The following is a 27,132-nucleotide window of genomic DNA, read 5'->3' on the forward strand; positions in this document are numbered from 1 at the left end:
AAGGAATCTAATTGATATACTACGTGGAACGTTACAAGAAATAATATTACGTATCGTTGCTGTGGAGACCGCAACGGCAAATTCAGATTGATGATAGCACGCACAGAGACATTTAAGCGGTCATTATTTCCGGCACTCGATGGAACGGGAAAAAATTTTAATACGCAGTAAAGAAGGAAGTATCCTCTGCCATGCACTTCGCAGTAGTTTGCAGAATACAGATGTAGAACTCTGGCGCAAGGTTTCTTTTAGAAGTATCCTCAATAAAAGCAACCCATCATCCCGAGACATTAATGCAAAGCGTTGTTCCAGAGTTTTGCATCGCATCCCGCACCCAACATTTCATTCTTCACAGCGAAGACAGACACATGAGTAGCCTCTTGCACTGGGCAAATAGTTTCCCCAATCTTTCCACGAGCTGTTACGTGGTCATCCAGGCCAGCCATTCCCGGTACGGCCACCGCTCCAGGAGTTCCGAGAACTCTTGCTGCAGCCAACCACGGCAGCTCGTTACACACACACACACACACACACACACACACACACACACACACAGAACGGTACTGCATCCTCTTCGCAGGCCACACAGGAAGCGTTGGATCAATCTACAAATGAAAAACCGGTGCTCAATACAGCGTCAGAATGAGGTTCAGCGAACCGTATCAGCTTGCACAAAAGAATCAAATATTGGCAATTCCGACGGTAGAATGAGCGCACAATGGACCCTCAGATATACTGGATTGATCCTCAGCCGAATTCAGAAACTACTGCTAAGCAGCCATGCAGGATAAACAAATTAGGTACTGCAATTACAATATTTCAGCGTGAAAACGAAACATTACTAAATACTTCGTCGGTGCTATAACTGTTTTTAGTTACCTTCGCTCCCAAAATCTCCCGGAGAAGACATTTGGGAAGACAATTATGAAATTTTTTCATGATTGTTCATCTCTGGTGCACCTTGCAATGGAATTGGTTAATGGCACAATCTCAGTTTCTCGTAAGGACTTCGATACACATTATTCGCTTCGCGATGCAATAAAATTTCTCAGAACAATATTATTTTTTATTTTGTAAATAATAGATTTCAGCTATCAGTCGTCCTTTGGAATATTTATCGGCAGATCTAGATTTCGGCTAGCAACTAGCCATTCTCAATGCACTATCCTCTTTATTGGTCAATGCATGTAATGCCTGTATGTCTGGCTTTGTACACAGTTCATGAACTGTGTACAAAGCCAGACCAACAGGCATAAAGGGTAGTGCATTGAGAATCGCTAGTTGCTAGCCGAAATCTAATTCTGCCAATAAATATTCCAAAGGACGACTGATAGCTGAAATCCAATATTTACAAATCAAAAATAACGGTCGCTGCGTGCAAGTCTCTAAATGGAGTGTAACTTGATGATTATTTTTTATTTTTATTGACATCCATTGAGGCCCGGCGAATTAACGATGAGGATCGGTGTGTCGGCCAGTCGGGATGTTCTTCTTACGTGTTTCCCACATCCCACTGGGTGAATACCGAGCCGAATACCCAGGCCCCACATTAGCTACACGATCGAACTAGTTCGTCAAATTCTCTCTTTTGTGTCCACGGGTTTGTCAAACTCGCCCATACACGTACCAAGTTTTCAAGCATATGCTGTTCGTGTCATGAGATATATTGAGATTAGTGCTAATGGCTGCAAATGGAGATAAAGCGTTTCTTGAATTGGCTTCAGCACTGTGTTTAAAAAAGAAAAAGGAAACAAATAAGCTGGTACAAGGAATGGTTGAAATTGAGAGAGGAATATGCTCACGAAAATGCGCTGAAGGAAATGTAACACTCGGAGCCTAATGATCACATCAACTTTCCCCGAATGGACAGTCAAACTTATAACAACATTGAAATTTTGCCCTCACATTAAAAAAGAAGGCAAGTATATGAAAATTTATTCACTTGAACTTGGTCCTCTGAGACAGTTCTTTAAAACACCTTAACGTGGGAACATGTACATCTTCCGTGGAAGAAGAGGGGAGCTTGATTTTCTGTATTTTATTGTTCCCCGCTTACATGTTGTACGTCGAATATTTTTTTCTTAATGTCTTCCTGCATAATGCATGCCTGTTAAAGACGCAACACCTCTACCATTTTGGTCATTTCCACTGCTATTTTCTATTTGTCCTTTATCACAGTTTCCATACTTGGGTAAACACACGATAGAGTGACATTAATTGCAATACAACTTTTCCTCTAGACATGTGCGGCCAAACACCGAGAACGAACAACGTTCGCCGTCTTGTCAAATATGCAGTCATCGAAAGTTCTCGGAAACACATCATTCATGTTCTACGTTGAGAAACACGTAAAAGAGTGACACACAGTGTCAAAAACTTGACAAACCTAGTAAATCGAATGAAACTGTATGGTACCACGCACCTTTTCAAGTCTCAAACATTTATGACTTAATATATACAGACTGAAGTGATGAAAATTTGTACGAAGGTGAGGATTCGAACCCCGGTCTACTACTCACTACGCAGACGCGCTGACCAGTACGCCATACTCGCACGGTGGCTTTGCACAACAGCACGAAATATCCTAGCACACCACAGATGTTTGAGACTTGAGAAGGTCGCTGGAAATATACACAGTTTCATTTGATTAAAGCGCTTTTGCCTGGGTTTAGGGCAAGATCCCCTGTGTCTTGTCAAAGCTGGGGAGTCGTCGTTCGATGCTGCGGAGCTATTCCAATAAAGCTGGGGACACACTGCAATCCTGTTAGAGCTTACGGAGAATATCCGGTGGGCTGACGCGTGAATTGGTATTTTGATTGAGGAGGGAGGTGAGCTATGGTATTCCCTGCAGTTATGCTGAGCCACTGTGCTGGGGTGACGTAGTGGTCAGAGCGTCTGTCTGGTGAGCACGATATCTGGGATCGAATCCTGGCCTTGATACAAATTTTCATTCGTCACTTCAGTCTGCATATACAGGGTGGTCCATTGATCGTGACCGGGCCAAATATCTCACGAAATAAGCGTCAAACGAAAAAACTACAAAGAACGGAACTTGTCTAGCTTGAAGGGGGAAACCAGATGGCGCTATGGTTGGCCCGCTAGACGGCTCTAACATAGGTCAAACGGATGTCAACTGCGTTTTTTTAAATAGGAACGCCCATTTCTTATTACATATTCGTGTAGTACGTAAACAAAATATGAATGTTTTAGTTGGACCACTTTTTTCGCTTTGCGATAGATGGCGCTGTAATAGTCACAAAAATATGGCTCACAATTTTAGACGAACAATTGATAACAGGTAGGTTTTTTTAATTAAAATACAGAACGTAGGTACGTTTGAACATTTTATGTGGGTTGGTCCAATGTGATACATGTACCTTTGTGATCCTATTTCTGAGAATGCATGCTGTTACAGCGTGATTACCTGTAAATACCACATTAATGCAATAAATGCTCAAAATGATATCCGTCAACCTCAGTGCATTTGGCAATACATGTAACGACATTCCTCTCAACAGCGAGTAGTTTGCCTTCCGTAATGTTCGCACATGCATTGACAATGCGCTGACGCATGTTGTCAGGCGTTGTCGGTGGATCACGATACCAAATATCCTTCAACTTTCCCCACAGAAAGAAATCCGGGGACGTCAGATCCGGTGAACGTGCGTGCTTCGACGACCAGTCCACCTGTCATGAAATATGCTATTCAATACCGCTTCAACCGCAAGCGAGCTATGTGCCGGACATGCATCATGTACGAAGAACATCGCCATTCTGTCATGCAGTGTAGAAACATCGGTATAACGTTACGTAGGAAATCACCATACATTGCACCATTTAGATTGGCATCGATAAAATGGGGGCCAATTATCATTCCTCCTATAATGCCGCACCATACATTAACCCACCAAGGTCGTTGATATTCCACTTGTTGCAGCCATCGTGGATTTTCCGTTGCCCAATAGTGCATATTGTGCCGGTTTACGTTACCGCTGTTGGTGAATGACGCTTCGTCGCTAAATAGAACGCGTGTAAAAAAATCTGTCATCGTCCCGTAATTTCTCTTGTGCCCAGTGGCAGAACTGTACACGACGTTCAAAGTCGTCGCCATGCAATTCCTGGTGCATAGAAATATGGTACGGGTGCAATCGATGTTGATGTAGCATTCTCAACACCGACGTTTTTGAGATTCCCGATTCTCGCGCATTTTGTCTGCTACTGATGTGCGGATTAGCCGCGACAGCAGCTAAAATACCTACTTGGGCATCATCATTTGTTGCAGATCGTAGTTGACGTTTCACATGTGGCTGAACACTTTCTGTTTCCTTAAATAACGTAACTGTCCGGCGAACGGTCCGGACACTTGGATGGATGTTGATCACAATAGCCATACATCAACACGCTATTGACCTTTTCCGCAATTGGTAAACGGTCCATTTTAACACGGGTAATGTATCACGAAGTAAATACCGTCCGCATTGGTGGAATGTTGCGTGATACCACGTACTTTACACGTTTGCGGCTATTGCAGCGCCATCTATCACAAAGCGAAAGAAGTGGTCCAAGTAAAACATTCGTATTTCTTTACGTACTGCACGAATATGTAGTAAAAAATGGCGGTTCCTATTTAAAAAAGCCGCAGCTGATATCCGTTTGAAGTATGGCAGCGCCATCTAGCGGGCCAACCATAGTGCCATCTGGTTTCCCCCTTCAAGCTAGCCTAGTTTCGTTCTTGGTAGTTTTTTCGTTTGAAGCTTATTTCGTGAGATATTTAGCCCCGTCACGATCAATGGACCACCCTGTATAAACTTTCTAAAGTTTGACTGCAGTCTCTGGTTTCCAGCTAATACCATCGAATACAAGTAACGCCACAAGGCAGGGTACTGAACCGCGTCGCGCGAGACGGACATAGAGCGCATAGTGAGCATGTCAATTTTTTCCACCTCAACAGAACCTATACCGCGCACCCTCCCATCCTTCGTGAAGTCCAGTATAGGCGGCCACGGCGAGCAGAAACTGTCAGGAGTTGCGTGAGGAGTCCTGGAACGACTTTCCCGAACGGCTTTCCGCCACGGCCGGCGACTTGAAAGCGGCGGCGTCCGCTCGCGCGTCGGCAGAAGCGCCCGCCGCGGTAACGGCCCGCGGCACGGGAAGCCGAGGCACTGCACATCCGGCGGCCGGCGCAGCGCACCGTTACCAGATTGAATGCGGTGCGGTGCGGGCCTCTCCTATTCCTGGAGGCCGCCGTCAATCTCTCCGGGCGGCGGTACCGGCTGTCAGCCCGCGCCGCGGGCGCACACCGCGTCTCCAGCAGAGCGACAAATTACGGCGCGTCCACCGTGAAACGACGACACCTCTCCCGCCGTGCAGAACGCGTTTTTCTCCGCGCCGCGGGAACGAGGCGACACGGATAACAGCCTCCGATGGAAGAACTCGTCGGGTCGCTACCGAAACTGAAATCTCCGGGAAAAGCGAACGAAATAAAGTCAGTGGAAAGAGATCACGAGTGCTTTGGCAGTGAGGATGCTGGGCGGGGACGATTAGTGAAGAGACTTAATTGCTGCGAAGTACCACAGGGCTATACAGGGGCTGCCCCTGCCTATGGGTTTTATGCAACCTGCAACACCTTCAAAACTACCCACGAAATTTTCGTATTCTCTCCCTCGCTACACACTAACCATTAATCCTACAGAAACAATCGAGAGGATCTTGCGGTATAAAATTTAATGTATTTCAATTTTGTACGGCGATCTGTTTTTGCTGAAACCCACAGTTTTCGTATTATTCAACAAAAATGTGTTTGAAGGTAACTTTCTAAGAAAACCGTATAAAAGTTACCTTCAGACGCATTTTTCTTGAATAATGAACATCAACGAAAGCAAAACGAGGATAATGGAATGTAGTCGAATTAAATCGGGTGATGCTGCGGGAATTAGATTAGGAAATGAAACACTTAAAGTAGTAAGGGAGTTTTGCTATTTGGGGAGCAAAATAACTGATGGTGGTCGAAGTAGAGGGGATATAAAATGTAGACTGGCAATGGCAAGGAAAGCGTTTCTGAAGAAGAGGAATTTCTTAACATCGAGTATAGATTGAAGTGTCAGGAAGTCGTTTCTGAAAGTATTTGTATGGAGTGTAGCCATGTATGGAAGTGGAACATGGTCGATAAGTAGTTTGGACAAGAAGAGAATAGAAGCTTTCGAAATGTGGTGCTACAGAAGAATGCTGAAGATTAGATGGGTAGATCACATAACTAATGAGGTATTGAATAGAATTGAGAAGATAAATTTGTGGCACAACTCGACTAGAAGAAGGAATCGGTTGGTAGGGCATATTCTAAGGCATCAAGGGATCACCAATTTAGTGTTGGAGGGCAGTGTGGAGGGTAAAAATCGTAGAGGGAGACCAAGAGATGAATACACTGAACATATTCGGAAGGATGTAGGTTGCAGCAGGTACTGGGAGATGATGAAGCTTGCACAGGATACAGTAGCATGGAGACCTGCATCAAAGGAATCTCTGGAACGAAGACCACCACAACAACAACAACAATTCGAAAACTACGGTCTCTTGCGATAACGTACCCCAGCACGAAATTTACCTTCACTAAACTCTTACAAAAAGGTCCCGTTACTTTCACTAAACTCTTACAAAAAGGTCCCGTTTACTTTATCTGTACGGCTAATAGTCTGCGCGTAGCCAGCGAGAGAATATGAATATGTTGTGCGTGGTTTTGGAAGGCGTTGTGGGTTGTATAAAAGCCATAGCTGAATCACACTGTATACTTACACCTGGAAAAGAGCGTAGCTCACTTTTGTTTAGTGTCACGTCTATCAAATTTTTTTAAATATAAAATGTGGTATAACTACAAAGAAAGGGCAGAAAGCTCTAATTTCAGACTAAGTACAAAGCGTGATGCCAGGTGGGCGTCTTGGAAGGAGCTAGCACTCCGTACGTAGTAAAACTTGACAAAACTGCTGACGCCACGCCAGCGCGGTAAGGTCTAGCGAGGGCAACACCCACAGGCGCCAACGTGAATAGCAAAGAGGAACCTACAGCCAGAGTGTTCGAGAAACTTCCGCAAGGATCTGGAAGGAATTCGTTCATTTGAAAGACCTTCGATAGCGTCAGGGGAAGGCAATGCTGTTAGAGAAACTCATCCAGCAGTCACTGAAAAATCAATACGTAAGGGACTAGTGCAAAGGAACAAATCAGTCGCAATCAGTACCTTGAGTCAGAATTAGTCATTACCAGAAAGCAGCTAGGAGCAGTACAGCAGCCGAGTTGTCGTCGAGCAGATGCGCATAACTATAGGCCCATATCTCTGACATCGATCTGTTGTAGAATTATAGAACATGTTTTTTGCTCGTGTATCATGTCATTTCTGGAAAACCAGGATCTACTCAGTAGGAATCAGCATAGATTCTAGAAACAGCGATCGTGTGAGACCCAACTCGCTGTATTTGTTCATGAGACCCAGAAAATATTAGATACAGGCTCCCAGGTAGATGACATTTTCCTTGACTTCCGGAAGGCGTTCGATAGAGTTTCGCACTGTCGCTTAATAAAGTAAGAGCCTACGGAATATCAGAGCAGCTGTGTGGCTGGATTGCAGAGTTTTTAGCAAACAGAACACACCATGTTGTTCTCAATGGAAGGCGTCCACAGACAAAGTAACCTCCGGCGTGCCACTGGGGAGTGTTATGGGACCATTGCTTTTCAAAATATATATAAATGACCTAGTAGATAGTATCGGAAGTCCCATGCGGTTTTTCGCGGATGATGCTGTAGTATACAGAGAAGTTCCAGCATTAGAAAATTACAGCGAAATGCAGGAAGATCTGCAGCGGATAGGCACTTGATGCAGAGAGTGGCAACTGACCCTTAACATAGACAAATGTAATGTATTGCGAATACATAGAAAGAAGGATCCTTTATTGTATGATTATATGACAGCAGTTACTTCTGTAAAATATCTGGGAGTATGCGTGCGGAACGATTTGAAGTGGAATGATCATATAAAATTAATTGTTGGTAAGGCGGGTACCGGGTTTAGATTCATTGGGAGAGTCCTTAGAAAATGTAGTCCATCAACAAAGGAGGTGGCTTACAAAACAATCGTTCGACCTATACTTGATCATTGCTCATCGGTGTGGGATCCGTACTAGGCCGGGTTGACAGGAGATAGAGAAGATCCAAAGAAGAGCGGCGCGTTCCGTCACAGGGTTATTTGGTAAGCGTGACAGTGTTACGGACATGTTTAGCAAACTCAAGTGGCAGACTCTGCAAGAGAGGCGGTCTGCATCTCGGTGTAGCTTGCTGTCCAGGTTTCGATGGGATGCGTTTCTGGATGAGGTATCGAATATATTGCTTCCCCCTAATTAATCCCGCGCGGCTGCAATTTTTAACCTCAAAACAAATTTCAGTACTACCACAGCCACCTTATTCACCAGATATCGCTCCGTGTGACTTTTTTCTATTTCCATGAGTCAAGACGGCGGTCAAGGGACACCATTTTCAAACAACACAACCTGTCCAAAAAGCTGTGACGAGGGTCTTGGAGGATATTTCAGAAGATGAGTTCCTGAAATATTACCATCAATGGCAGAAGCGCTGGAAAAAGTGTGTGTAATCAGAAGGGAACTACTTTGAAGAATATAACGCTAAATTTGACTAAAACGGTAAGCAATATTTTTTTCACATCACATCACTTTATTGTTGCACCTCGTAGAAGCAGCGTATAATCTTGCCCGGTGCTAGAAACTTTAAATGTGACAGCCAATAACCAGTTTAATCTGGGTAACAGTGAACAGAAACTACAGAAATTTAACTGATTACTCTGATTACAATGGTATTTCTGTGTGTGTCCTTTCGTCGTGTAATACTTAAGAAAGGAATTTATTTCAGGAATGAGATCAAATGGAAGGCCTACGGAGGCAACAGGTTGGAGGCGATGAACTGTTTTGAATGGTAGCAGGCCGTTGCCTTCTACACGGCCGTAAGGACGAACGAAGAAAAAAAAAGAGATAAAATGGCTTGTGCGTACGTACACACACACACACACACACACACACACACACACACAGAGAGAGAGAGAGAGAGAGAGAGAGAGAGAGAGAGAGAGGACTAGAGGAAGTACAGTGGCGACAAAAGGGACTGCGCGAACAATGCCGCTAGTATCGACTTCACTGCCAGCGTAGAAGAGTTGCGGGGCAGGGCTGAGCTCTTCAGAGCACTGCCTTCCCGGAAGCCGTCGGAGAGCACGCCACGTCGCGTCGTAATGAAAACTCCCGCAGCCGCTGACCTGGCGGAGGCAATCCCCGTAAAGCCCGTTACACACGAACGGCTTTCCGGTGTCTCGCGGTGGGTGTGCGTCACAGGCCAACGTGTAAACCAGCCGCCGACCATGTCGCTAGTGGGCCAGGGACGTCAGTAAACAACTGACAGCGCCGACAGCAGAGTTCCAAAATACTGAGGAAGCTGAAGACTATTCACAGGCGAAGGCAGCGGACCCGGGCTCCGTCTGCTAACTGTGGAAGTTAATCTGTACTCGCCGCGATCTATCGTGCTGTAGTGCGGGATTTGATGCTTATACGTCTTCTTAATCTTCATTTTCTTGTTTCCTTTGTTTTCGTGATACGTTGCAGAAGCTGCATGAGGATTTCATATTTTTCCCACTAACATTCTCCCACAAGAGATACAAAATATCTGAAAACTTTCCTTTATACAATACGTGGTCAAAGATAAAGCCTATAGTGTGCGTAAGGAAGAACGTAAATAAATGAAAGATTTTTAATAAAAACTCCTCCGACAGTGAAAAACTGGTGTCTGTTGTACTTGAAGAATAATTTTCAACATTCGGCACTCAGAAAGCAAGAAGAGGCAAATACGATTTAAAAAAGGGGTTGCTTACTGCCTTCTAAGTACTGCTTACGTGTTCGTAACGTACATATTTCTCGAGCAAGAAAGTGTTGATTTTTTTGAAATGTTTGGACGATACTTCTCCCATTCTTTCAGTTATAAGCATTGTGAAGAATATAGCATACTGTCTTTGTCAGGAACATCGACTCTTAATTTTGCTTTGTTTATTCATAAACTCTGTTGTCACTACCATTTCCTTAATGCTGTTGCATACCTACGACTCTTTTTTTTTTTAAGGGCGATCCCTCTTAAACCCAATGTCATCGTTCAGGAGCCAATCTTTACAGCAGGCAGCATTCAGAACACACGCAAATTTGACGCCAACGTATAAACATAAACTCTCGACAGGCGAGACTCAGTACAGGATTAAAACGTTAGGGACGCTACAGCCATCTCACTAGCCACTGATAGGCGGCTGACACAAGAAAAAGGCGCGGATCCAAGGCGAGGGTAAATTTACTAATTTATTTTTAGCCAACTTATCGAGTATAATGTTTATTAAATAACAAAAAACTTGATAATGGCATGGAAAAAAGATAAATATTTTCCAAAAGATAGAAGCAAAGACCATCCCCAAATTTACACACTTCCATTAGTCACAGTGTGCAGACCTATGTTCAAAATCGTTGTGCTACGTTAAATACTGATAAAACTGTATCCACATTTCGATTTTGTGTCGTGTAAATTATGACGTCGGCGAAGTTGTGAAGGCTTCTATTAAAATCCTTGAAAGAATTGCAATATCCACGTAATGTCTCAAATTTCGGAAGAGTTTCTCTTGAAATGATGTACTTTTCTGAATTTCAGATTCCTTTAAGTTACGCTATAGCGATGGACGAAGTGCTGATGGAAATCAATCATTATATTAATATATTTCATATATTTTGAAGTTTCTGAAATAATTAAAATCCTTGGCATGTGTGCAATACTAAAACTTGAAGTAATCTCAAGTTATGCTCGTAGGGATGGGTGTGGAGAGGGAAGCAGAAACTGTTGACATGGGGAACGCACAGCCAAGGTAACTTACATACTAGACACGAGCAAGAAACTCTGGAGGGCGTTCAGGCGTCACTCTCATCGCACCCCCCCCCCCCCTCCCTCCTCAACAGACACGCCAAAGACGAAACATTTTGAAAATTATCCTAAATCAGGAACTACGCATAACCCCAACCAGAACGGAATCTTGGATCCACGCCTGAGCGACTCTCTTTCCAAGCATTTATTCCGACTTGCGGGGTCTGCTGGTTAATCGGATGTGGCATGTTAATCTGAAGAGGTGGCCGGATGCCCTTCCTGTCGCCACCCCATACCCCCTGGGAAGGAATTTGTGTACCCTAACTGTCTGCATCTTCTGTAATCCATGGAATAGTGCGAATGTGTTCAGATCTCTGAGAGCCGTGTAACTGAAGCGGAACGTGGGGACCAGCCTGGTATTCACCTAGTGGAATGTGGAAAACCGCCTAAAAACCAAATCTAGGCGGATTCGAACCGGGGCCGGCGCGCCTACCCGAGTCCAGTAAGCAGCGCGTTAGCGCTCTCGGTTACGCTGGCGGGTTTTTACATGAGCGACTATCTGGCCACTCGAAGTGTGTGCGACTTTCGTGCCTGCTAGTAAATCAGCAGCCAACCACTTCGTGAGTGTGTGTATGGCGTCAATGTTCTACAGACTGTGCAGAGTGCGGAATTCTAAATTTCTGTGTGTGCAACACTATGTGCATGCGCAGAAACAGGCGACTGTGACGGCGATTGCTAATATCGGAAAACCAGTTCTGGCTCAGCTAACTACTATTATAGAAATATGTTTTGTGCTATTGTGTCTTCTTAATATGTACTGTGAAAAGGTTCCACGAGGTCCTGACGTTTTTCCTGCTAGAGAATCCACAATTCTAAAACCAAACCGTAGAGGCGACAAAAAGTTTCTGGTGAAAGGCCGTACAGTCCAGAACCTTTTCGCCACTCGCGCGAAATCTCTTTGATCAACGACCCACCAGACTGAGGACACCCGTTTGATAAACACCGTGTCCCTCTGCGTGAGAAAGTCCGTAACTGCCTGCTCCACATCCTCGTCCGATTGGAACTGTCTACTCTTCAAGGTGTTTTATAAGGGACCTCAGGCATAATAATCTTATGGGACTACAGGGAAGGTGCTGGAGTGTCTCGCACTTGAGTTGGCGTAACTTTTGTGTTACGACGTTCGCGATATGGAGACCCGCGTTATCATTAAACAGCAGTCCGCCCCCGGTAGCTGCGTGGTCAGCGCGACAGAATGTCAATCCTAAGGGCCTGGGTTCGATTCCCGGGTGGGTCGGAGATTTTCTCCACTCAGGGACTGGGTGTTGTCCTAATCATCATTTCATCCCCATCGACGTGCAAGTCGCCGAAGTGGCGTCATATCGAAAGACTTGCACCAGGCGAACGGTCTACCCGACGGGAGGCCCTAGTCACACGACATTTATTTATTAAACAGCAGCACCCCCTGTCGCAGTTTTCTGCAACGATGCTTTTCGACAGAAATGCTGCCCCGTACACATTACTCGTTCTCCGATGGATTTCTACCGGCTTTTGTCCTTTGGAAGTTAAGAAAAATACAGAAGCGCGATGGTCCTTTTTGGACGCATTTGGTGGTAATGTCGTCGTAGTTCACGTTTCCGCATTTGCCGCACGCACCGAGGAACGGAACGAATGTCACACTAATCCCTTGTCTACATGTCAGTGCTTATATACCCTCATCGGAGTCGCGTTACTTCGCGTAGAATTATCTGACGAGAAAAATAATTTTCGGTAAAATTCGGCACTTAACAAGAACAGAAGCTATAAAGAAAGGATAAAGTAAAAAGGCGCTATTTACTGCGTTATAGATACGGTTTTAATATCCTCAAAAGTGTATATTTTCTCGAGCAAATAAATGTACACGTTTTGAATTGTTTGCACGACATTTTTCCTACACTTTCAGTTCTAAGGAGTGTAGAGATTTTACTACACGACCTTTGACAGGGACTTTCACGATGAATTTTTCTTTGGTCATTCGTAAACTGTGTTGTTGCTTGTTCTTACATTGTTACTATATTTAGATTTTTTTAAAAAAAAAATATCGTCCCTCATAACGCCACTTTCACCGCTCACGTGACAAACTGCACAACAAGACAGCTGTCGTGACACACGTGATTTTGGCGCTGACGTGTAAACGAAAATGACCACTCGAAACAGACAAGACTCAGAACGGAAACAGACAAGACTCAGAACGGAAACAGACAAGACTCAGAACGGAAACAGACAAGACTCAGAACGGAAACAGACAAGACTCAGAACGGAAACAGACAAGACTCAGAACGGAAACAGACAAGACTCAGAACGGAAACAGACAAGACTCAGAACGGAAACAGACAAGACTCAGAACGGAAACAGACAAGACTCAGAACGGAAACAGAACGCCAGGGGCGCTGCAGTAGACGCATTTGTCTCGAGTAGTCGATTGTAACAAGAAAGTCGATCGTGTAAACGGAGCTTTCCAGGGGTTGAAGAGCGCGCCGGTCACACGACCAGGTGTGGGACTGCCGTCGAAAGTGTCGGAGCACGAAAGCGGAACGACAGTCGGGTCCCTAGGACTGCGTGCCAGCCAGTCGTCGTTTCTGTGGACGCAGCCGTGTTCCGCGTCTGTCCGGCAGATACGCTCTCTCACGCTACCCGAGCACGTGTTGCATACGCTTTCCCGCGACCGGCTAACGAACTAGACACCACTGCTTTAATTAAATGAACCCTTCTCCGTCATATTTACCGCAGACCGTGCGTCGGGGAGTGTCTTTGTAGAAAGTGGAAATCATTCTCCTGAAAACTTGTTTTGGTGAGAATGCAGTTATTTCCAGCACACCTCGATTTCAACAGAGATGGAAATCTGCACTTGGGATCAATGGTCGATATGCTTTCCAGTTACGAAACATCGCTGCCCCTATATAAAACGCATTAGCATCATGCAGTACACATCCACTAAGTGAACAATACTTCAGCAGGCACACAAAAAATACGTGTCACGTAACATCAATATAAACCTGAAAGCTCCACTGAACAAAATAGGATATACATTTTCCCGTCCTTCACAAATCCTGTAAGCTCAAACTCAAAAGTGTTTTGAAGGTCAATATAAAAATATCTCTACCAACTACTGTAGTGTTTATTCGCATACTTAGAAAAAATGTTACAGCTTGTCATTCTACTGAACAATTCAGTATGCAGGCAATTAACACGTTTTCCGCCTGTTATTAGGCGATTATCTTCCAAGGTTTCTCGTGTGGGCAGAGGTTACGAAAGCAACATCACCGTGAAGATTGATCTGTGTGTGGAACGTGGAAAATTTTCTCAGCCATTCTGAAGCAAGAATTTACACACAACTGTACATACATGCAACATCCTCTGTTGAAATACAATGACACATATATCACGTTCCCCATGGGCTGCCTTGCACATCTATTTGAATTTGCATAATGTGGGACAAATAGATGTCAACACTGTCAGCCAAAAATTCAGAACACGGGACATCCTGGATACGACCACGGGGCTACACATGCTTATTCTTGTTTAAACTGCGTTCTGAGGTGTGCATTTCATGCTGCTTTAGTTCGATGTTTTAGTTTGTCACTATATTTTACCATCAGTTGCAGCATATTTGCTTTGCAAAAGTACAGTAGAAGTTGTACATAGGAGTGAAGAATGTGATGTGCAATGTGGTGCCCCAATGAAGGCAAGCACTGCGTGAACAGAATTCTGTTCTGGATTAATATCTTCCTTAATAATACGGCGTGTGGTTGCTACCTTTCATTCACTCTATTGTTCCTTTTTAGACCATATACCGATGGTATCTTCACTGCTTCCTGCTAGCACTTGACACACATCTCTTCCAAGTGCCAAAGTGCTGCGGATTTACACCGATAGGATAAAACGTCACGTGGTAAGTATCCACATACTTTTCGAGCAGGATAAAATACAGCAACCCTCAGTGAAATCTAATTTTGCAGTCACTATTGTAGAGTCGTTCGGACAACTGTAGCAGGTATCCAACAGATGCTTATGTGTAAGCGCAATTTGTCCTACAGTATCGGAATCATATTGTCATTTTAAGTGATTCACTGCGCACTGTAGGAACAGTCGACCTCAACAAATGCTGCTTTAAATTACATTCTTCACAGCATCATTTTAGTACTTGTGTAAGAAGAGATACCGGTCTCTCGCCAGAACTTAATCTCACAACTGAATAATGCAAAAACTGTAGAATAATAATGTGCAGTTTCATGGCGTGATTCCTTGCGTAAGTTGCGCACTGTGTTCTTTGTAGACGTTCTTGTGTTGGCAAGTCATAATGATGTCACATGTAACTCTAGGAAATGCAAATGGCATTTACTGCAGTTATTTGCTTTTTGTAAACGTTTCCTCCACACGGAGAGGACTGTTAACTTCGCCAAGAAACATTTTTCCTTGTTGGCAATTAAGAGATGAACGACAGAGAATGGAATGTACTCTGAGACCATATAAATAGTATTTTGAGATAATCCTGCTTCTAACATAAGCTGTTGCAGGCGTCTTGAATACAACTCGTGAAGAATAAACAAAAACCCGTTGCTAATTGCGCTTTGTCTTCAAAGTTCCTCCACGAAGGATAGTTGTGAATGTCTTCTAACGACGCGACACATCAATTCGTTTAGTCGACATATGAAGGCAATAAACAATTATCATACTACTGTAGTTCAAATGGCTCTGAGCACTATGGGATTTAACTTCTGAGGTCATTAGTCCCCTAGAACTTAGAACTACTTAAACCTAACTAACCTAAGGACATCACACACATCCATGCCCGAGGCAGGATTCGAACCTGCGACCGTAGCGGTCGCACGGTTTCACACTGTAGCGCCTAGAACCGCTCGGCCACTCCGGCCGGCTACTACTGTAGTAATTGTGTTACTGGCAATCTGTGTATTTTAACAAAAGGACTTCATGAAGTGTGTGACATCCTAAATAATAGCGTAATATTCCAAAGATTTTAAATATTTTCAAGCATGACAGAAGTTATTATGAAGATGCCTCACTTATCGCTATTTGATACGGAATGGAAAGTGGTGCAGTCTTGTATGAACTGAACCAGTTGCTTCACGGCAACGTAAATGTAAGCTGAAGCCAAATTCCAGCGTCCTTTACAGCGAATATTTGATTCTAATGGAAGTTAAAGACGTCTTACTTTTTGTAGTGAATAATACCTGAAAATGCAGTATATTATTCGCAACTTCATACGGGATAATCCTTGTCTCTGCAAAGAGGAGCTTTTCAAGTCGTTGCATCAGTCATCATGGAGAACAAATTTCGAATAAAGAAAAGTGTGCAGTACCGTACCGTAACATTTTAGGTTTTTAAACAAACACGAAATACGGGTCCGTCGGTGTCATTAACGTCAACACGTTTGATATATTGTGTTAAACGCTAACATTCCATGATCAACATTCATTTTCAAATTTATGTACATTTTGTGTTTCAGTGTTCTGTAACGTATTCATGGAATACGAGAAACAAAAACGAAGAGGTTCTCTTGGAGCGTTCGGCGAAAATACGCATGTCACGACGGGGTTTTGTATCTCGCTCTATCGCTTCATCTGTATGGAATTCTGGCTCGGAACTTCATTCACACAGTGACATTTTCCAGGGAATGAGGGCTAGTTTCTGAAATTGTAAGCTTTGGTGAGCAAATCTATGGTAATTTAGTTATGGAATGTTCGAAACTGACATTGTACCCGTCTCTGGGCTTCTAGAGTTTGTGTCTTCCTCTCGCATTCAGAAACTAAACTTTTATTTCAACCCACTACACACTTATTAATTCAAATCTAACTCTGCACCAAAATTTAATTTGGAGCTTAAAAAGCGGCATGGTGAACGCCATTTATCAGAACTTACGCATCAACCGTCACCAGTGACAGCATTTCACGTGCGTCTTTGATTAATTTTAGCAAGTTTCATTTTAGCATGCAAGTCTTTAGTCACGTCAATCTTATTTCACACTAGAATAAAAGAGCGGGGGACGGAGGTTCGGGCGAGGAGGAAGAGGACAAGAAAACAAGAAAAAAGTGCTAGAGAAAGTGGTGTTCATCTGGTTCAAATGGCTCTGAGCACTATGGGACTTAACTTCTGAGGTCATCAGTCCCCTAGAACTTAGAACTAGTTAAACCTAACTAACCTAAGGACATCACACACATCTACGCCCGAGGCAGGATTCGAACCTGAGACTGAAGCGCCTAGAATCGCTCGGCCACACATGCCGGCTGTTCTTCTGGAAATAAAAACTAAAACGTATTTATTTCGAAAACTTGCCATGGTGTGTAATAAGAGAGAAAAACAAATAGTACGATCACAAACAAAATCTAGTAATTACGCAAACCTTGAATTAGAAAAAAAGACGACACAAATGCAGATAGTTCTATGAACGTGGTATTCCTCAAGCCACGCATTGCCTCAGAGCATGAATAAAATCTGAGTGCACAGCTTTCTGACATTTTAATGACAGTCCATTTCTCAAACCTGCTACTGATATATACGGCCATCCATTAGTTTTACTGGGTGCAGCTCTGCCCACGCTGCGTTAGAGACAAGTGAAACGGAAAATTTCTTCTTGGCTCCGTGCTTCCCACTCGCTTCTAGTGCTCATTTCCCTGATGCACACGGGTGGGTGGCCGCAAATGGATCGGCGCTGTTTGCGGCACGTTCAACACCAGGCAGCCCCACACAAGTCAGCGGTCGCTTCAGCCCAGACCACTAGGGACCGCTCACTCTTTGGTATACTTTGGAATATGCGTAACTGTATTCATTTTGATTCCAGACTGTCCTACGAACAAGCACAGCGTCTGGAAAATTTCCAACAGTAGACCTGCTTTACTGCGTAAGTCACCATAATCTCCTTCCCCACTCTTGTCCAAAAGCAGCTTGTGCTTCACCTTTACTCACGTTTTATGCTCACTGGGAATTTAAATATTTACCTTTCTTTCCCGAACTTTGGGTGTTCTTGGAGAATACTGAAACACATTGATGTGACGAGAGTCAAGGGATACTTCCTAATATCGTGTCGGACCTCCTTTCACCTGGTGTAGTAGAGCAGCTTCACGTGGCATGGACTCAAAAAGTCGTCGGGAGCCTCCTGCAGAAATATTGAGCCATACTGCCTGTATACCCATCCATAATTGCGAAAGTGTTGCCGGTGTGGGCTGTTGCGCTGTAACTGACTCCTCTATTATGTCAAATATTCGATAGAATTCATTTAGGGGGATCTGGGTGGCCAAATCACTCGCTGGGACTGTCCAGAATCTTCAAATCAACCGCGAAAACTGTGGCCCGATGACAGGGCGCACTGTCATCCATAAAAATTCCATCGTTGTTTGGGAACATTAACTCCAGGAGCCGAAGCCGAACAAACCCATTTCCAGCCAAAGATCGGTTCCTTTCCACGTAAACACAGCCAATACCATTATGGAGCCATCACCAGCTTGCACAGCCCTTGTTGACAGTTGTGGCCGCTCGGTTAGTGGAGCCATGTCATGGATAGAGCGGGGTCTACCGCCGGAGGTTCGAGTCCTCCCTTGGACGTGTGTGTGTGTGTGTGTGTGTGTGTGTGTTTGGTGTAGCGCGGCCTCTACCGCCGGAGGTTCGAGTCCTCCCTTGGACATATGTTTGTGTGTGTGTGTGTGTGTGTGTGTGTGTGTGTGTGTGTGTGTGGTGTTGTTCTTAGCATGAGCTAGTTTAAGTTACTTTAAGAAGTGCGTAAATCTACGGGCCGATGACCTCAGCAGTTTGTCCCCTTTGGAATTCACAGACATTTGAACATTTGACTGTTGGATCCATTGCTTATTGGGGGTCTGCGCCACACACGAACCCTAACCATCAGCTCTTACCAACAGGTATCAGGACTCATCTAATGAGGCCACGGTTTTCCAGTCGCCGAGGGTCGCAACCCCAGGAGAGGTTCTGCAGGCGATATCGTGCTGTTACTAAAGCCACTCGTGTCGGACGTCTGCTGTCACAGCCCACCAACGCCAAATTCCGCCGCACTCTCCTCATGGATACGTTCGTCGTACGTCCCACATTGATTCAAGCGGTTATTTCACGCAGAGTTGCCCGTCTGTTAGCACTGACAACTCTACGGAAACGCCTTACTCTCGATCGTTCAGGAAGTTGGCACTGCGTTGTCTGGGTGAAATTTGGTATTCACGGCAGATTCTCGAAATTGTGGATCTCGGGACAGTGAATCCCCAAACGATTTCCGAAATGGAATGTCCCGTGCGTCTAGTTCGAACTACTATCCAGTGTTCAAAGTCTTAATTCCCGTCATGCGGCCAAAATTACGTCAGAAACCTTTTCATGTGGATCACCTGATTACAAATGAGAGCTCCGTCAATGGTCTGCCCTTTTATACCCTGTGTACGCGATAGTGACTTTTGTCACCTCATTGCATGTTTCCGTTTATTTATTTAAAGTAGTCCGTGAAGTATAGACCTACTCTTATGTCTATGTTCAGTGATCGTGTAATATAGTGTTACTTTTCCGTTAGTTATGGGTGATTATGACAACGAAAGGAAATAGGAGGGACAAACCCGGGCACATCATACAGAGTAATCCCCCTTGCCTAAAATGTTAACAATATTGCCCTCCAATAAATTTATGAATGTGGCGTACTACGTGAAGAATCTCTCTTGAACAACGTTAAGAAGTCCGAAGAAGTTAGTTTCGCTGACACACTATGTCCGAGGATTTCGCCCCTGCACTAGCGTACATTAGCGACGGGAATATCAGTTTTAAGAGTTCAGTAATGGTGTTTTATGTCACTCAGCCGTCGTAGTAGTATCATAAACTTGTTACACACGTGTATATTCACAACATCTGTCATTTTTAGTAACTTTACGTGTCCGTAAGGAAGAATGTCATTTCAAATGATTCAAATGGCTCTAAGCACTATGGGATTTAATATCTGAGGTCATCAGTCCCCTAGACTTAGAACTACTTAAACCTAACTGACCTAAGGACATCACACACATCCATGCCCGAGGCAGGATTCGAACCTGCGACCGTTGCAGCAGCGCGGTTCCGGACTGAAGCGCCTAGAACCGCTCGGTCAAAGCGGCCGGCTGAAGAATGTCATAACGGAGTATGCCTTGTTCAGCAACAATAAGACGTAATTGGATGAATAAAGGCGATGTATGAAATATTTTAATTGTTGCAGCTTGTGAGTAAATTAAGTGAATGGTTACTGAATACTGGAGAAAACAGAATTATTCTAACGGATCGTAAGAAACCAGTGCTTATGCAATACAAATGAAAAAAAAAAGAGCTTGTTGACGCATTCAGGTAAGAGAGCATTTCTGAATGAACCATTCCCATTTTAGGTAAATAATCGTAACAATGCACATAACAAAAGGTCTTTCCCAATTAACACTACCATGTAAAAAGAGGTGCCTTCGCTGCTGTTAGTGTCTTCTATTAGAGGAGAACGTAGTGCTCTCTTACCACGTTATCCAGTATCACTGAAAGCTTTATGATATATAATGACACACAAAAACAGGTAACGTACTTACACCGCAGAAACAGGCATCGCCCCAGCACTGCACGTGTCACTTGATTGTGAGTTGGGGAGACTGGTAAGAAACCCTTGACGAAATACACCTTACCTGTCCAACGGCACCAACAACACATTATCGACACTAACCCCGCAAATATTTTGCGATTTTTTAGTCAACCGCGAATGCCCAAGCCGCTCGTATTTTCTAAACCAGCTTTCTTATAGTACGCATCCAAACGATCGCTGACGATGTGACAAAGCTACGACGTTGGTAGAAATTCACTGATATTCTGGAAGGTCTTAGTTACAAACCTCTATCACTCAGCTAAACTTCAGCGACTCCATTTTCACACCCCAAGTTAGATAAGGCCAGTGACGATTGCTTAAAAATGAGTATGTTCTTAAATAATCAGAAAAAGGCAGACAACCTCTGTAAATCTCTCCAACATAATTCACAAAAATTAATAGTAGTAATAATAATACAGTTTGCGATGGCAAGTGGACACGGACGAATTATTGCCCACGCTAAAAAAGTTCTCACAGAGTTTAGAATGTGCTGATCTGCCATATATTTGCAAAGCTAAAGCAGATTGGACATTTAGAAAACTTTCAAACAAACCTTTACACAAAAGTATCCTCATGGTCAGTACAAGAGGCACCTGTAGGATTTCAATATTGATAGTGATCAGACGCTTCTGGAGCTAAAGGGAAAGAATGAGAATCAAAGTATACTAGCGTCGGCACAATATCAAACTTTGAGGAAGAACTACAAAAAAGTTACAAGGAAAATGACTTCAGACGATAAATATCGACTGTGGATACTCTCCCATCGCAGGCCACAATGTATGAAACTATCCTACTTCGGCGGAAAGTGAATACATAAAGGAGGACAATAAGGTTTGCTCATACCTTTATTGGCAAATATCCAGCGCTATATGAGGAAGAGATCTCTCCAACAAATCGAACGATCAAATCGACTGTGGTCACGAAAATTGGACGTAACACTATCATGTACGATCGGGAAATTCGAGTGCATACACGCCGAACTCTAGCAGCCAACAATCCTGAAACTGTTGTATGTCAGCCAGACACAAGAATCGGCCGCTTTATCGATGTATCAGTACCATGTGATGGTAACTATGTCGGCGATTGCTGCGCAAACAAGTTCTCCACGTATGCGTACACCACCATTACTCGACCACGGAAACATAGGGGTTACACTCGTCTGGTGTGAGACGTTCCCTGCGGGGGGCGGGTGGAGGGGGGGGGGGGGGTGTCCACCGGGGGCCGAACCGCATAAATAGCCCTGGGTTCGGTGTGGGGCGGCGGATGGGTGAAGTGGACTGCGGTAGTCGTCGTGGGGTTGTGGACCACTGCGGCTGCGGCGGGGACGGAGCCTCTCGGTCGTTTCTAGGTCCCCGGTTAACATGACATAACCACGTGATGGTAACAGTAACGACAAGGCGGCTCAGAAGTAACTGAAATGTAAGGGTGTGAGCATTGAGAGGAGTAGAATGTTATAACAAATGTCATACCTTTCGTCACTGGGGCTGTGGGTTCGATGTCACATAGCTTGAAGAGCGCTCTGTTCTGAAACCCGGGGTAGGTATAGTGCAGGCATTGATATATAAGATATAATACTGTTCGTAACGGCCCGTACCATGCGTTGGGTACTGTAAAGACATTCAAATCACCAGGACTACTACTGAGAAAATTGTAACCTGTAGCAGACCTCACTATATCCCTCAACACAGTCGCCATTGTGAGCAAAATTAATAATAATAATAATAATAATAATAATAATATAGTAATAGTAGCAGGAGCAAAACACCCATGAAAACTGTACGAAACACCGACGTTGTAAAGATTTACTACATAATCGCTCGAACTTCGCCCACAACTCTCCGAAAGTGGGCGCAACTGAGTTCAAGACTTACTCGTCTCGGTCGAAGACGGCTCAAGAATTCGTAACAGGATTGAGGTAAAATGGTTTACGGAAGCACACTATCATATCCGTGGAGTGCTCAACCTGTTCTGAGGTATTTGGGAGCAACGGGGAAATGGACTGCCTGAGATGTGCTCCAGCTGAACAAATGGACGTACATTATCAGACAATAGGTTCATATTCCGGCGAGTGACTCATCACGGCCGCATTTCATCCCCTGTAAATGTTTCCTACACGTGAATAACTTCAACAGCTCTAAGTTCGCTGTTGGCAAGGGGACACACAGACCCAATGGTTTTCGACATACTGTACACTTTCATGCTGCCTATGGACGTATCCAAAAGTACTGCAACTAGACAGCCCGAACGAATTTTTTTCCGTGCTTCGGGCTCATGTACCTGCGCCCCTGCGCGAATAGTAACCTCTTTCCTGTGTGACATGCGATGAGCAGAGGTATATGTATGAGGAGGCAGAATGGCTGTTTTATTTTACCCCAATGTGTGGAGTTGGGTTCCGGATGTGTGGTTTGTCAAATGGCTCTTGATGTGCGTTCCACTTCTCTGTGAGCGGTGTATCCGCTGTTACAACTGTATGCAGCCCGTGTCATCAACAGGTCGTTAGCACTATGGTGGCGGCAATTGCCTCCACCCCCCCCCCCTCCCCGCATCGAAACACTCGCGGCATTCCCTTCACGCTGGTGCCTGCATGATGTCAGAGATGGTGCGTTCTATGCGTTTACAGTGCACGATGTGTCCGCCAACAAATGCGCTAACATCGCCCATGCACGCACTACCGCTGAAAAATGATAGTGCTATGCAAACAGGATTGTTGCAACTGAGGGACGTTTTTCGAGTGAGCGTTTTAAGCTTAACTTACGTCCCATTGTTATCAGCAGACAGTTTTTGTTATTCTTCGGGGTATTATAGAGTGGAGTACGATTCAACTTCAGTGAACCAGAGAGAACTGCCGGAGGCGGACTTCGGTGCAGACAGGGATGGGTTTGCAGTTTCCCCGCCGGATCTCGGCGGGCTGAGAACAAGGAGACGGCGACCAGCCACCCACGGCGACATTATATGCTAATGCTACTCCGCGCTGCGGTGCGCAGGCGACTTCCCGCGGCTAAAGCGCATTCTGTCCACCCTGCGACCGCATATAACACACGGTGCTCCTGCATTGTAAGACGTCGTTACCCCTTACTGTTCGCCGAAAGTGTGTTATGTTGCGTTCTATTGCACACTGATTTCTGAAGCTGCAAGGTGGCTGACCGAAAGTTCCTAACCAGACATTAAGATTTATTCTTTTCTGATAATTGCTGTGTCTTTAATCTCTAGTACTGCCGTAAATGTGTAGCAATAATCACCTTGCATCGTAGTACGGATGTGACGTTGATCTATAGGTTCCCGGCGATGGTCGAAAAATGGGAGAAGGATAAACTTACGAAACGAGCACGCCTGGTAATGTTGTGTTGAAAACAACCTAGCTGACCATATATTGTGCTTAGCTGACTACGCAGTACTTTTTCCCACCTCCGTAACTGACTGGCCAATGCGTCTGTCTGCCACGCGGACTATCCGGATTCAGTTCCCGGCAGTGACAGCAATTTTTCGTTGGGAGTAGGACTGGAAAGTGGACCATTCAAACGCACGATGGCAGCTGAGGAGGTACTTGCATGGAAAGCAGGGATTCAAAGTTGTGTAACGTCGAAAACGGCCGGGGGAGCGGTGTACTAGCCCCGTGCCCGTCTCCATACGGCATCCGCATGATGCCGTATGGCAGAGCATGACAGGGCGACCGGTTGCCATCGCACGCTCCTGTGGTCCTTTTAAGTTATGCAGGACATTTAAAAAGACGTACCGTGACTTGCCACTATGTACTGGTGTGAAAGATAAAACTATCGTCAACCCGTAGGTTGGTTTGAACATCACAGTGCTTCACTAGGCATGGGAGGACCTGCGGGTGGCGGTACATTCTTGTCTTCCACAATCTTTGAACTGACTTACCGTGCCAGTTATAGCGGGACGTATAGCTTATTGAGGTCTCAGAACTATGGGGTAACTCAACATTTTTCAAATTAACAAACATTACCAGAGATGAAAAAAATGAAAAGTGGCATAAAAATCCTATGCAAGAAACGTTTTCGCAGTTGCAACCATCAGCTGTATACTGTAATGACAATGAAAATTTATGCCGGACCGGGATCCGAACCCGGATTTCGCTATTATCGCGAGTGGTCGCCTTACCATTTAGCTACCCTAGCACGGCTTGCGGCCAACCGAAACTTCCGTATGTCATCCAGCATATGTCTACAATCTGTACACGAATATCCATCATGTATATTCCCGAACAGGGGAAACATTTTACTTGAAAGCCGCTTGCCTGGTATTGGGGGATGTTGTTGTTGTTGTTGTTGTTGTTGTTGTTGTTGTGGTCTTCAGTCCTGAGACTGGTTTGATGCAGCTCTCCATGCTACTCTATCCTGTGCAAGCTTTTTCATCTCCCAGTACCTACTGCAACCTACATCCTTCTGAATCTGCTTAGTGTATTCATCTCTTGGTCTCCCTCTACGATTTTTACCCTCCACGCTGCCCTCCAATACTAAATTGGTGATCCCTTCATGCCTCAGAACATGTCCTACCAACCGATCCCTTCTTCTGGTCAAGTTGTGCCACAAACTTCTCTTCTCCCCAATCCTATTCAATACTTCCTCATTAGTTATGTGATCTACCCATCTAATCTTCAGCATTCTTCTGTAGCACCACATTTCGAAAGCTTCTAGTCTCTTCTTGTCCAAACTATTTACCGTCCATGTTTCACTTCCATACATGGCTACACTCCATACAAATACTTTCAGAAATGACTTCCTGACACTTAAATCAATATTGTATGTTAACAAATTTCTCTTCTTCAGAAACGCTTTCCTTGCCATTGCCAATCTACATTTTATATCCTCTCTACTTCGACCATCATCAGTTATTTTGCTCCCCAAATAGCAAAACTCCTTTACTACTTTAAGTGCCTCATTTCCTAATCTAATTCTCTCAGCATCACCCGACTTAATTAGACTACATTCCATTATCCTTGTTTTGCTTTTGTTGATGTTCATCTTATATCCTCCTTTCCATTCCATTCAACTGCTCTTCCAAGTCGTTTGCTGTCTCTGACAGAATTACAATGTCATCGGCGAACCTCAAAGTTTTTATTTCTTCTCCATGAATTTTAATACCTACTCCGAATTTTTCTTTTGTTTCCTTTACTGCTTGCTCAATATACAGACTGAACAACATCGGGGAGAGGCTACAACCCTGTCTCACTCCTTTCCCAACCACTGCTTCCCTTTCATGCCCCTCGACTCTTATAACTGCCATCTGGTTTCTGTACAAATTGTAAATAGCCTTTCGCTCCCTGTATTTTACCCCTGCCACCTTTAGAATTTGAAAGACAGTATTCCAGTCAACATTGTCAAAAGCTTTCTCTAAGTCTACAAATGCTACAAACGTAGGTTTGCCTTTCCTTAATCTTTCTTCTAAGATAAGTCTTAAGGTCAGTATTGCCTCACGTGTTCCAGTGTTTCTACGGAATCCAAACTGATCTTCCCCGAGGTTGGCTTCTACTAGTTTTTCCATTCGTCTGTAAAGAATTCGTGTTAGTATTTTGCAGCTGTGACTTATTAAGCTGATAGTTCGGTAATTTTCACATCTGTCAACACCTGCTTTCTTTGGGATTGGAATTATTATATTCTTCTTGAAGTCTGAGGGTATTTCGCCTGTTTCATACATCTTGCTCACCAGATGGTAGAGTTTTGTAAAGACTGGCTCTCCCACGGCCGTCAGTAGTTCCAGTGGAATACTGTCTACTCCGGGGGCCTTGTTTCGACTCAGGTCTTTCAGTGCTCCGTCAAACTCTTCACGCAGTATCATATCTCCTATTTCATCTTCATCTACATCCTCTTCCATTTCCATAATATTGTCCTCAAGTACATCGCCCTTGTATAGACCCTCTATATACTCCTTCCACCTTTCTGCTTTCCCTTCTTTGCTTAGAACTGGGTTTCCATCTGAGCTCTTGATATTCATACAAGTCGTTCTCTTATCTCCAAAGGTCTCTCTAATTTTCCTGTAGGCGGTATCTATCTTACCACTAGTGAGATAGGCCTCTACATCCTTACATTTGTCCTCTAGCCATCCCTGCTTAGCCATTTTGCACTTCCTGTCGATCTCATTTTTGAGACGTTTGTATTCCTTTTTGCCTGTTTCACTTACTGCATTTTTATATTTTCTCCTTTCATCAATTAAATTCAGTATCTCTTCTGTTACCCAATGATTTCTACTAGCCCTCGTCTTTTTAGCTACTTGATCCTCTGCTGCCTTCACTACTTCATCCCTCAAAGCTACCCATTCTTCTTCTACTGTATTTATTTCCCCCATTCCTGTCAATTGCTCCCTTATGCTCTCCCTGAATCTCTGTACAACCTCTGGTTCTTTTAGTTTATCCAGTTCCCATCTCCTTAAATTCCCACCTTTTTGCAGTTTCTTCAGTTTTAATCTACAGGTCATAACCAATAGATTGTGGTCAGAGTCCACATCTGCCCCTGGAAATGTCTTACAATTTAAAACCTGGTTCCTATATCTCTGTCTTACCATTATATAATCTATCTGATACCTTTTAGTATTGGGGGATAAATATATAAATA

At 44.2% G+C, this 27,132-nt stretch overlaps 1 protein-coding gene across 1 annotated transcript in view; it reads right to left on the bottom strand.

Annotated features, from left to right (window-relative positions):
* The window catches only part of LOC126455468 (uncharacterized), a 549,051-nt gene that overhangs the window by 432,226 nt on the left and 89,693 nt on the right, over positions 1-27,132 (bottom strand). The window lies entirely within an intron of this gene.

Source organism: Schistocerca serialis, chromosome 1 (assembly GCF_023864345.2).
Source record: "Schistocerca serialis cubense isolate TAMUIC-IGC-003099 chromosome 1, iqSchSeri2.2, whole genome shotgun sequence".
Lineage (NCBI taxonomy): Eukaryota > Metazoa > Arthropoda > Insecta > Orthoptera > Acrididae > Schistocerca > Schistocerca serialis.